The sequence below is a fragment of the Convolutriloba macropyga genome, chromosome 15 (genome assembly GCF_964194025.1).
Source record: "Convolutriloba macropyga chromosome 15, txConMacr16.3, whole genome shotgun sequence".
Classification (NCBI taxonomy): Eukaryota; Metazoa; Xenacoelomorpha; order Acoela; family Convolutidae; genus Convolutriloba; species Convolutriloba macropyga.
The window spans coordinates 39,815,578-39,824,694 of NC_134482.1; the positions used below are offsets into that span (position 1 = coordinate 39,815,578).

Consider the following 9,117-nt stretch of genomic DNA (forward strand, 5'->3'; position numbering starts at 1 on the left):
CCCAAGTTCTCCTTCATTTTTTTCAGTTCTCGGTTGTTATAATTATCTGTGAAAACTTTACATTATAGGTCAATTCTGTTCTTTTTCCGAAATTTTTGCTTCTTTAATTGGATATAGTATTATATGAATTGGAGGGGGGAGGAGAAGGTTGTGGTGGTAGTGGCCACCGTACACCATTAGAGGTGGTGGGGGGGGGGCAATCTTAATATATTATTTCCGTGGAAAACACTTATGTTCGCTAAATTGGCTTGAATTGGATTGAAATATTTTGATAGGATTAAGTCAGTTATATCCATTAACGCATATTTGTGAAAAGACTGGCGGATTAGTGTCAGTGTTTTTCAAAAGCAGATGTAATTAGACTTGATGATTTGAGTAATTAGATTTCGCGAGTTGCGTAAATCAGAATTAATCGCTCTTGACTATATAAATTAATCTCAATTTTGGGAAGGGCGATATTTGTGCGTTTAATCATCACTCAAAAAATAAGTGAATTAGAAAAAAAAATGGAAATTAAAGAAAGTTAAATTGCTTCTTCATGCTTTGTAAAATCCACTGACAAAATTCTTTCAGGGTATGTCATTTTGTATCGTCAGTCTCATTCACGAAATGGCTCTGAAGGTCCTTTTTGGACAACACTGACGGATTAGTGTAAGTGTACCTCAAGTAAACGTTAGTGAAATTTACTGGTCCAAAAACGGGAGAAATTGAACTAAATTAAAAGTCTGTTCTTTTTACCAGAAATGGCTGATATATGATTCTTGATAACGCTGCGTCGCTGGGTGGAGAGGGTGGGTGGACGTTTTCTGGTAACAGTCGACAATTTTTACCGTGGGAAGAGGTTAAAATGATCTAAATGGTGGCGCCACTTCGAATCAGCAACAACAGCCATCAGACAGCAGGAAATAGCCTTTGAAACTGAAAAAGCTTAGAATTTGTCAAAACTCAAAAATGGTCAAAACTGAAAAATTTTACAAGTTGGGACCGAAAATCTGTACACCCCCCGGATTTTTGGAAGGCAAAACACGAGCAACCCGAGGTTATGACACACGGTTAGGGTTACCACTAAACTGCAAATGGACCTAGCGAACGTTATTGCATCAGACCCAAAAGTGTGGCTATTAGCACTTATATAGTGCAAAATTGGCATGTTTTGATATTTTGTTATTCATTGTTAAATTTCTTAAGTTGTTTATTTTATGATAATTAGGTGATCATTAAAAGTCAAATACCGTACATTTGAGGCATTTAGAGCCACGTAATAACCAACCGTGCTTATGTTTAACAAAAGTAAATATTGCAGTAATTTGACATTTACTATGTAAACAATGACCTAAATCATTTTCTTGATTAACCAATCGGAAACAAGTAGGAATGATGTTATAAACGATGAATGTTTGATTATTTACTTTAACCCAATTGTTTGAATAGTAAAACCGAATTGTATTTAGAACCATTAGAAAATGTTATACAGAGCAGTTGGCTCTCAGATTGAATAAAATTTGATTCTTTAACAACTTTAGTCTTTTTCGCTAAGTTTTGCTAGATCTTAGGATCTTGCGAGTTTTAAGTTAGTTGAGTTTACTTAACGAGAAGTTAGCAACAATACTAGCTACTAGCTACTTACAAACTTCAGCACGAGATTGAACATAGACTATCACTAAGGATTTTCTTAAATTCAATCAACAAAATTAAAGTTACAGTCTTTAATACGTCCGAGCGACTAATTATTTCTGCCAAATCGTTAGTCAATCGAACCCTGTGAAGAACCAGGCCGGCGTAAAACTCGAGAACCAGGCTGTTATATATCGGTTCCGCTGAGATTCTTGAGCAGCTGCAAGATTTGGTTCGCCGACCCAGACATCAACAACAACACGAACAGCAACGAATCTTTGATTCAATTTGGTGGACCAGAACGAAATCTCTACGATGGCCAGCAAAAGTCCCAGTAGACACTGGAAAACAGTTGATTGGAAGACGAGTGGTCAACTGAAGACACTAGAAAAAGAGCAACCTGAGCTACTCAAATTGTTCTCCAGATGTGTCACCGAGCTAGAAGGCTACCTGACACAAAACAAAACAATGACTGCCGAAAATGCATATCATGGCTTCTCCGGGAAATACAAAAACTTAGAGGCCAACAGAAAGCAGCAAAGGTTACTATTGAAGCCAAACGATTTAGAAGCCTTCGGCAATGACACCAAGCGTATGTTAGAAGAAAAGAGCAAAGTTTTGAGATGGGTAGTTGATAAAATACCATTTCTCCGAGACACAGAAATGTTCCGCACAGATTTCAGCGGTAATTGTGAAGACACATTTCGAGCATACAAAACAGTGAAAGCTGCACACCCAATTTTCAGTAAACTAACAGATTTGGAGAATAAGTTGAAAACAGAAATCTCCAGCGACTCCGAAAAACAGACATTGTGTAATCAGGTGGAACGGTTAGTAGAAAAGCTAGATGAAATCTACGCAGAATCGATTCAAAAGATAAAGCAGGAGTATCGCTGCCGAGAGCTTGTGGATTTCAGCAATATTAGGAGTAACTATCGAGACCCGATCAAGCAGTACGGGCAGAGCAAGGATTGTGGAAACCAAACATCCTTAGTGACATCCACATCGGCTGTTGACAAAGACCCTAATGAAACTGTAATTGATACAGGAAATGGAACACTAGAAAACACTGAGAAGAACGTCGAGGTCTCTTCCAGGCATTCTGCTACACAAGGAAGCAGGAAACAACCAAGTATCGCTAACTCGCGAACATCGAGAAGATGACAGATCGAAGAAATGGAGCTCGAAAACCTAAGAGCTAAGAAAGAAATAGAGCAACAACTGCGGGACCGGCATCTAGAGTTGGAGCAGGAGCGTGAAGAAATAGAACTTCGTCGCCAGCAAGAAGAATTACGATTACAACAGCAACAAATACAACAGCAGCGAGAACAAGATTTACAACAACAGCAACGAGAACAAGAGTTACGCTTACAACAACAACAACAACAACAACAACAAGAACAGGAGTTACGTCTAAAGATGCAACAAGATGAAGACGAACTGCGTCTTCGACAGCATGAGCGAATCCTTGAAAACGAAAGAAAGAAAGCAGAGGCCGAAGAAGATCAAGGACGTCTGAAACTTGAGCTGACCAAAGGAAGCTCAAGGGCATCTGGATCAGTGGCAGATGAGATAGAAAGTGTTGAATCATGAAGCAATCAAGCAAAAACAGCAGGGTGGGCAGAATCAGCGGCTCAACAGTCTGTCCTTAGACGGCTAATATCTCCACGCGTTGCTATCGCCCCTCCAACGAATGTCACACAGGACAGAGCTGATAAAAGTTTCAGCTCCTATCCGAAAACTACCCCACTGTTCAAACCGGGTGAGGGAATTTTCTCAACGCAACTGACAGAACCGAGCAATCTCAAGAAACGAGAAATCCGTAAACCAAATAGAGTAACGGAACCAGCACCGCCATTGACAAGGACGACGTTTAAGCAGCAGGGAACGTCAGCAGTTCAAGACAAAACAGGAGTCAGAATCCCATTAACAACTCTCGAAACAGGTCTGCCGAGAGCAGAAACAGGAGCACAAGAAATCAAACCACTCCTCAATTCATTTACCAACCAGTACCAAGCAGTGGTGCCAGTGGCATGCCCAAACTAAAACTGACTGAGTTTTCAAGTTTTCAGGAGATCCTCTGGAGTGGCCAGAGTGGTAAGGTCTTTTTGATGTTGTTGTTCATCAAAAACCAATCAGCGATACAGAAAAAAATGCAATACCTGAAGACAAGTCTCATGGGTCAGGCAAAAGCAGCCGTATTGGGAATGGGATTCAGCTCACAATAATTCTATCATGCAGGGATATACTCTGTGAGAATTATGGCAGATCAGATGTCATAGTCAATGCTCAATTCAAGAAAATAAATACTCATCCTCCAGTTCGGCATGACGATTCTACGAGCATCGTCAAATTTGCAAATGTGGTAAACACTTTGGCTCAACTTGGATACACATCCGACCTAGAATCAGAAGGAGGGCTAAGTTCAACAACGAGAAAATTTTCTCCTCAACTGAGAGAACAGTGGTTGCAGTATATGCAAGATCGTCGACCACTGAGAGGCAACCTGATTGTTTTCAAAGAATGGCTTTCCTCCGAAGCAGTTATTCAAGAGAACTTGCTAGCACAGACAAGCTCCTCGGTTGACAGAAACAAATTTCAAAGCCGTGATAAAACGAAGACGAGTAACTTTGCTTCAAACGCTTAAGGGTCAAGCAAACCCAAGAATTTCGAATGTCCCTTCAAAGACGGACAACACCCTATTTGGACGTGCGAAAAGTTCAAATCAATGAAAGCAAACGAACGACGCGAGCATGTCCAGAAGTTAGGACTGTGTTTCAATTGTTTGAGACCAGGTCACATGTCGAAGGACTGCAAAAGCAGGACATGTAGTGTACCCAGCTGTGGAAGGCGACACAACAGGCTTTTGCACAGCGACTTACCAAAGAAGGAAAGTACAAAGAATGTCTCAGATGCTACAACGGCAGTAGCAACTAACATCACCCAATGAGGACTCTCAGTGGTGCGAATCAAGCTGACAAACAGAGACTTAAGCCTAAATGTACTAAAAATTCAGGATCCTCGATTTCTTGTGTAGACAAATCAGTGGTGTCTAAACTTCAAATTCAAGGCCGGAAAGCGTCCTTATCAATAGCAGGGATCCATGGCTCACAAGATGTCAAGACTGAAATAGTGCCGATAGCTGTTTCAGCGCATGAGAAGTCTCGATGGTTGGCAACAGTGCAGTTCTATTTGCACGAGAAACTGTTGTTGGGTGATCAGATTGATTGTGGAGCTGCAAGAATTGAAAGACCGTTACCCACATCTGAGGAACTTGCCAAATGAGAGCTACAATCTAAACGATGTTCAAGTGATTCTTTGACAAGATTGTTACGACATTCATCACCCTTCTGAATTCAAGAAGTCAGAAGACAGAGCTGCACCATGGGCAGTGGAATCAATAATCGGCTGGGCCTTAAGTGGTCCGTACCAGCGAAGCAGGCAGCAACTCTTGCCACAACAGCAACATCAATTGCAGATGACAAACTAGCAAACCAGTTGAATAAGTGGTGGGATATCGAGTCCTACGCTTCAAACTGCGATGTCACTGGTCATTCGAAAGAGGAACAACAAGCAATCAAGACGTTGGAGCAAACAACGCGATTCAACGTTGAAAGATATGAAGTAGGATTTCTGTGGCGAGAGGACGAAGTGAAGTTACCGAACAACTTCTACTCTGCAATGGGGCAACTCAAGTCCCTAGAACGGTGCCTGCAGAAAGAAGAAACACTAAAAAAGCGCTACCATGAAACCATTGACACAGATGTCAATGCTGGATACGTTTGCAAAGTTGATCAAGCTGAACTGAATGAAACAGAAGATAAACTGCAGTGGTATTTACCACATCATCCAGAAGAGTATGCAACGCAGCAGCAAAGTATCAAGGCATAGCCCTGAACGACAAATTTCTATCTGGACCAGACCTGCTGCAGAGTCTGATCGGAATCATTTTTCGCTTCCAAGAACAACAAATAGTTTTATCAGCCGACATAGAAGCAATTTCTCTTCAAGTTGCTGTCCCAAACGATGACCGTTGACGTTTACGATTTCTCTGGCGAGAAGATCCAGAGCAGAGAATGGAAATTTACGAGTACACACGACACGTTTTTCGGGCAAAAAGCTCACCGATTTTTGCAAATTACGCTTTGAACCAAGTGGCGAAAGATAATGCAGTCAACGACGAAATTATTGTCAGAACGGTTCAGCGAAATTTCTACATGGACGACTTCCTCAAGTCAGTCAGAACACCCTAAGAAGCAATTGAAATCTACTAGAAAATCAGAGAGATCCTTAGCAAAGGTGGATTCAATTTGACGGAATGGATAACAGCTGACGATGAAGTTAAGACACAAATCCCAGAGGCAGACAGATCAACGAAAGTTGTGAAAACTTTCGAAGCAGAACCACAGTCATCTTCAATCCTAGGACTCAACTGGAATGTGGAGACAGACAGTCTCATTGTCTGTCGTCGAACTGAGCAAGAAGTTCCAGCAAAAATAACTCAGAGAATTGTTCTATCCTTTGTCTCAGCAGTGTTCGACCTACTTGGGATATGTTCACCCTTCACGATAAGAATGCGGTTTCTACTCAAAAGCATTTGGGCAGCAATGGGGCAAGCATGGGACATAGAGTTGTCAGAAGAACACTCAAAACTGTTCATTGATTGGTGCTCTGAGTTGAGAGAACTAAGGACAATGTCCATAAGTCGACTTTATTTCGAAAATGGATGTTCAAACCGCAGACTTCACATTTTCACAGACGCGTCAGAAGAAGCAATGTGCATCGTGGCATATCTGCAAGATGAGGCCACGTTAATACTCACCTATGTGATAGGGAAATGTCGTGTGGCACCCATCAGACATATGACCATACCGAAGTTAGAACTTCAAGCCGCAGTCTACGGAGTTCGTCTCAGAAAGCAGATACTCAATGAACATGATGTCAGAATTGAAAAAATTCTGACATCTCATTGTCTGTTTGACCATTTTTGGGGTTTGAGTCGGTCCAATAGAAAAATCTATCATTAGACTGACTCATCAACAGTGCTACAGTGGCTACAAGCAGCCACAAAAAACAACAAATGTTCGTTGCGAACAGAGCAGCGGAAATACTGGAAAACTCATCGATGGATCAATGGAGACACGTCAAAGGTGTCGAAAAGCCTGCCGACATCGGAACCCGAAGAAAGTCCATCAAAGGCCTCAAGGAGTCCGTGCGGCTAAACGGGCCGGCATGGCTCCAGGCAGATGAAGAAAAATGTCCAAAGCCGTGGTGCCAAGATAACGAACTCGAGCAAGTTACGAGTACTGTAGCAACAGAAACAAAAATAGACCAACTATTTGACTGGAGACGATACAGTACCTTCAACTGAATCAGAAAATTCATTGCCTACTGCATGATGTTCAAAACGAAGCAAAGGTGTACTCTCAAAACAGACGAAATTCATCAAGCAGAGCAAATACAGTTTCGATTTGTTAAAAACGAAAGCTTCCCGAATGTTTCAAAGTCGATAGCAAACAGCAAAAAAATCTCCAAAACATTGAACATCGCCAAATTGTCACTTCATAGAGGAAGATGGAACAATTAGAGTGAAAGGCCGACTGAAGCATTCAAACCTTGATTACTATGCAAAACATCCAATATTGTTAACCGCGAAACATCCCAGTTCTACAATTTCTGTTGGAGAAAGCACATCGAGACAACATACATGAGGGCACAGAATACGTGAGAAACAATATTCAACAAAAATACTGGATCGCCGGATTGAGAAATACTTTACGAAAAATCAAGTCGAGATGTATCAAATGCAGACACAGGAACGTCAACCCAATCCCCCCACCGATGGCGGATCTACTCAGAGAGCGGCTTGATGAACATGTGTTCCCATTCACCCATACCGGAGCCGACTACTTCAGACCCTTTGAAGTGAAGTTCTTACGACGTACCTTGAAGAGATGGTGCTGCCTCTTCACTTGCCTGACAACCAGAGCAGTACAGATCGAAGTCACGTAGTCATTGGACACCGAGTCATGTCTAGCTGCAGTGACCAGATTCATTGCAAGACGCGGCTACCCGAACTCCATCATCAGTGACAACGGAACAAACTTCGTTGGAGCAGCCAATGAGCTGAAAGCTTTCATGAACGAGTGGGACAGAGCTAAGATTGAAAGTGACGTATCACAGAAGAAGATTGTTTGGAAATTCAATCCTCTTGGAGCACCACACTTTGGTTGAATCTGGGAAGACTGGTTCAAAGTTGCAAGAAGGTCATGGTCGCAATCTTGGACAACCGAAGCTTCACCGACGAGGTACTCAGCACAACAATGTGTCTTGTGGAACAAACACTCAACGCAAGACCCCTGACAGCAATAAGTGATGACCCTGAAGATTTGACGGCACTAACACCAAATCTTTTCTTGCTAGGACGAGAGAACGCGAGTGCACCATTCATGCCATCCAGTGAACGCTACAATGAACTGAGAAAATCTTTCAAAACGGCTCAATCATATGCCGACATGATCTGGAAAAGATGGACTCGCGAATATCTTCCACAATGGAACCAGAGATCGAAGTGGTCAAAAGAACATGTGCGGAACCTGAAAGAGGGCGAGTTAGTTTGGCTAGTAGATGACTCTGTGAAACGCTGCGAGTATAAACTGGGACGAATCATTGAGATCTTCCCTGGCAACGACGGAGTTGTGAGATCAGCGAGAGTCAAAATGGCACATGGAGAGCTAAACCGGCCAGTCGTGAAGTTAGCGCCAGTATTCTACGATGGTGTTTCCGAGATGGAAAACAGGGCCGGCGATGTTGGCGCCGCTTCAAATCAGCTACAAAAACCATCAGAAAGCAAGAAATAACGTTTGAAACTGAAAAAACTTGAAACTTGTCAGAACTCAAAAATAGTCAAAACCGAAAAATTTTACAATTTGGGACCAAAAATCTGTACACCCCCGATTTTTGGAAGGCAAAACCCGAGCAACCAGAGGTTATGGCACACGGTTAGGGTTACCTCTGAACTACTCATGGACCCAACGAACGTTATTGCATCATACCCACAAGTGTGGCTATTAGTACTTATTTGGTGCAAAATTGGCATTTTTCAATATTTTGTTATTTATTGTTGTTAAATTTCTTAAGTTGTTTAAATTATGATACTTTAGGTGATCATTAAAGGTCAAATATCGTTTATCCTATATTTGAGGCATTTAGAGCCACGTAATAACCAACCGTGCTTATGTTTAACAAAAGTAAATATTGCAGTAATTTGACATTTACTATGTAAACAATGACCTAAATCATTTTCTTGATTAACCAATCGGAAACAAGTAACAATGATGTTATAAACGATAAATATTTGATTATTTACTTTAACCCAATTGTTTGAATAGAAAAACCGAATTGTATTTAGAACCATTAGAAACTGTTATACAGAGCAGTTGGCTCTCAGATTGACTAAATTTCGATTCTTTAACAACTTTAGTCTTTTTTGCTAAGTTTTGC

General features: G+C 41.5%; 1 protein-coding gene across 1 annotated transcript in view; it reads left to right on the top strand.

The window, feature by feature from the left end:
* Window positions 1-9,117, top strand: part of LOC142354270 (uncharacterized) — a 576,654-nt gene that overhangs the window by 71,913 nt on the left and 495,624 nt on the right. The gene's annotated exons all lie outside the window — the stretch shown is intronic.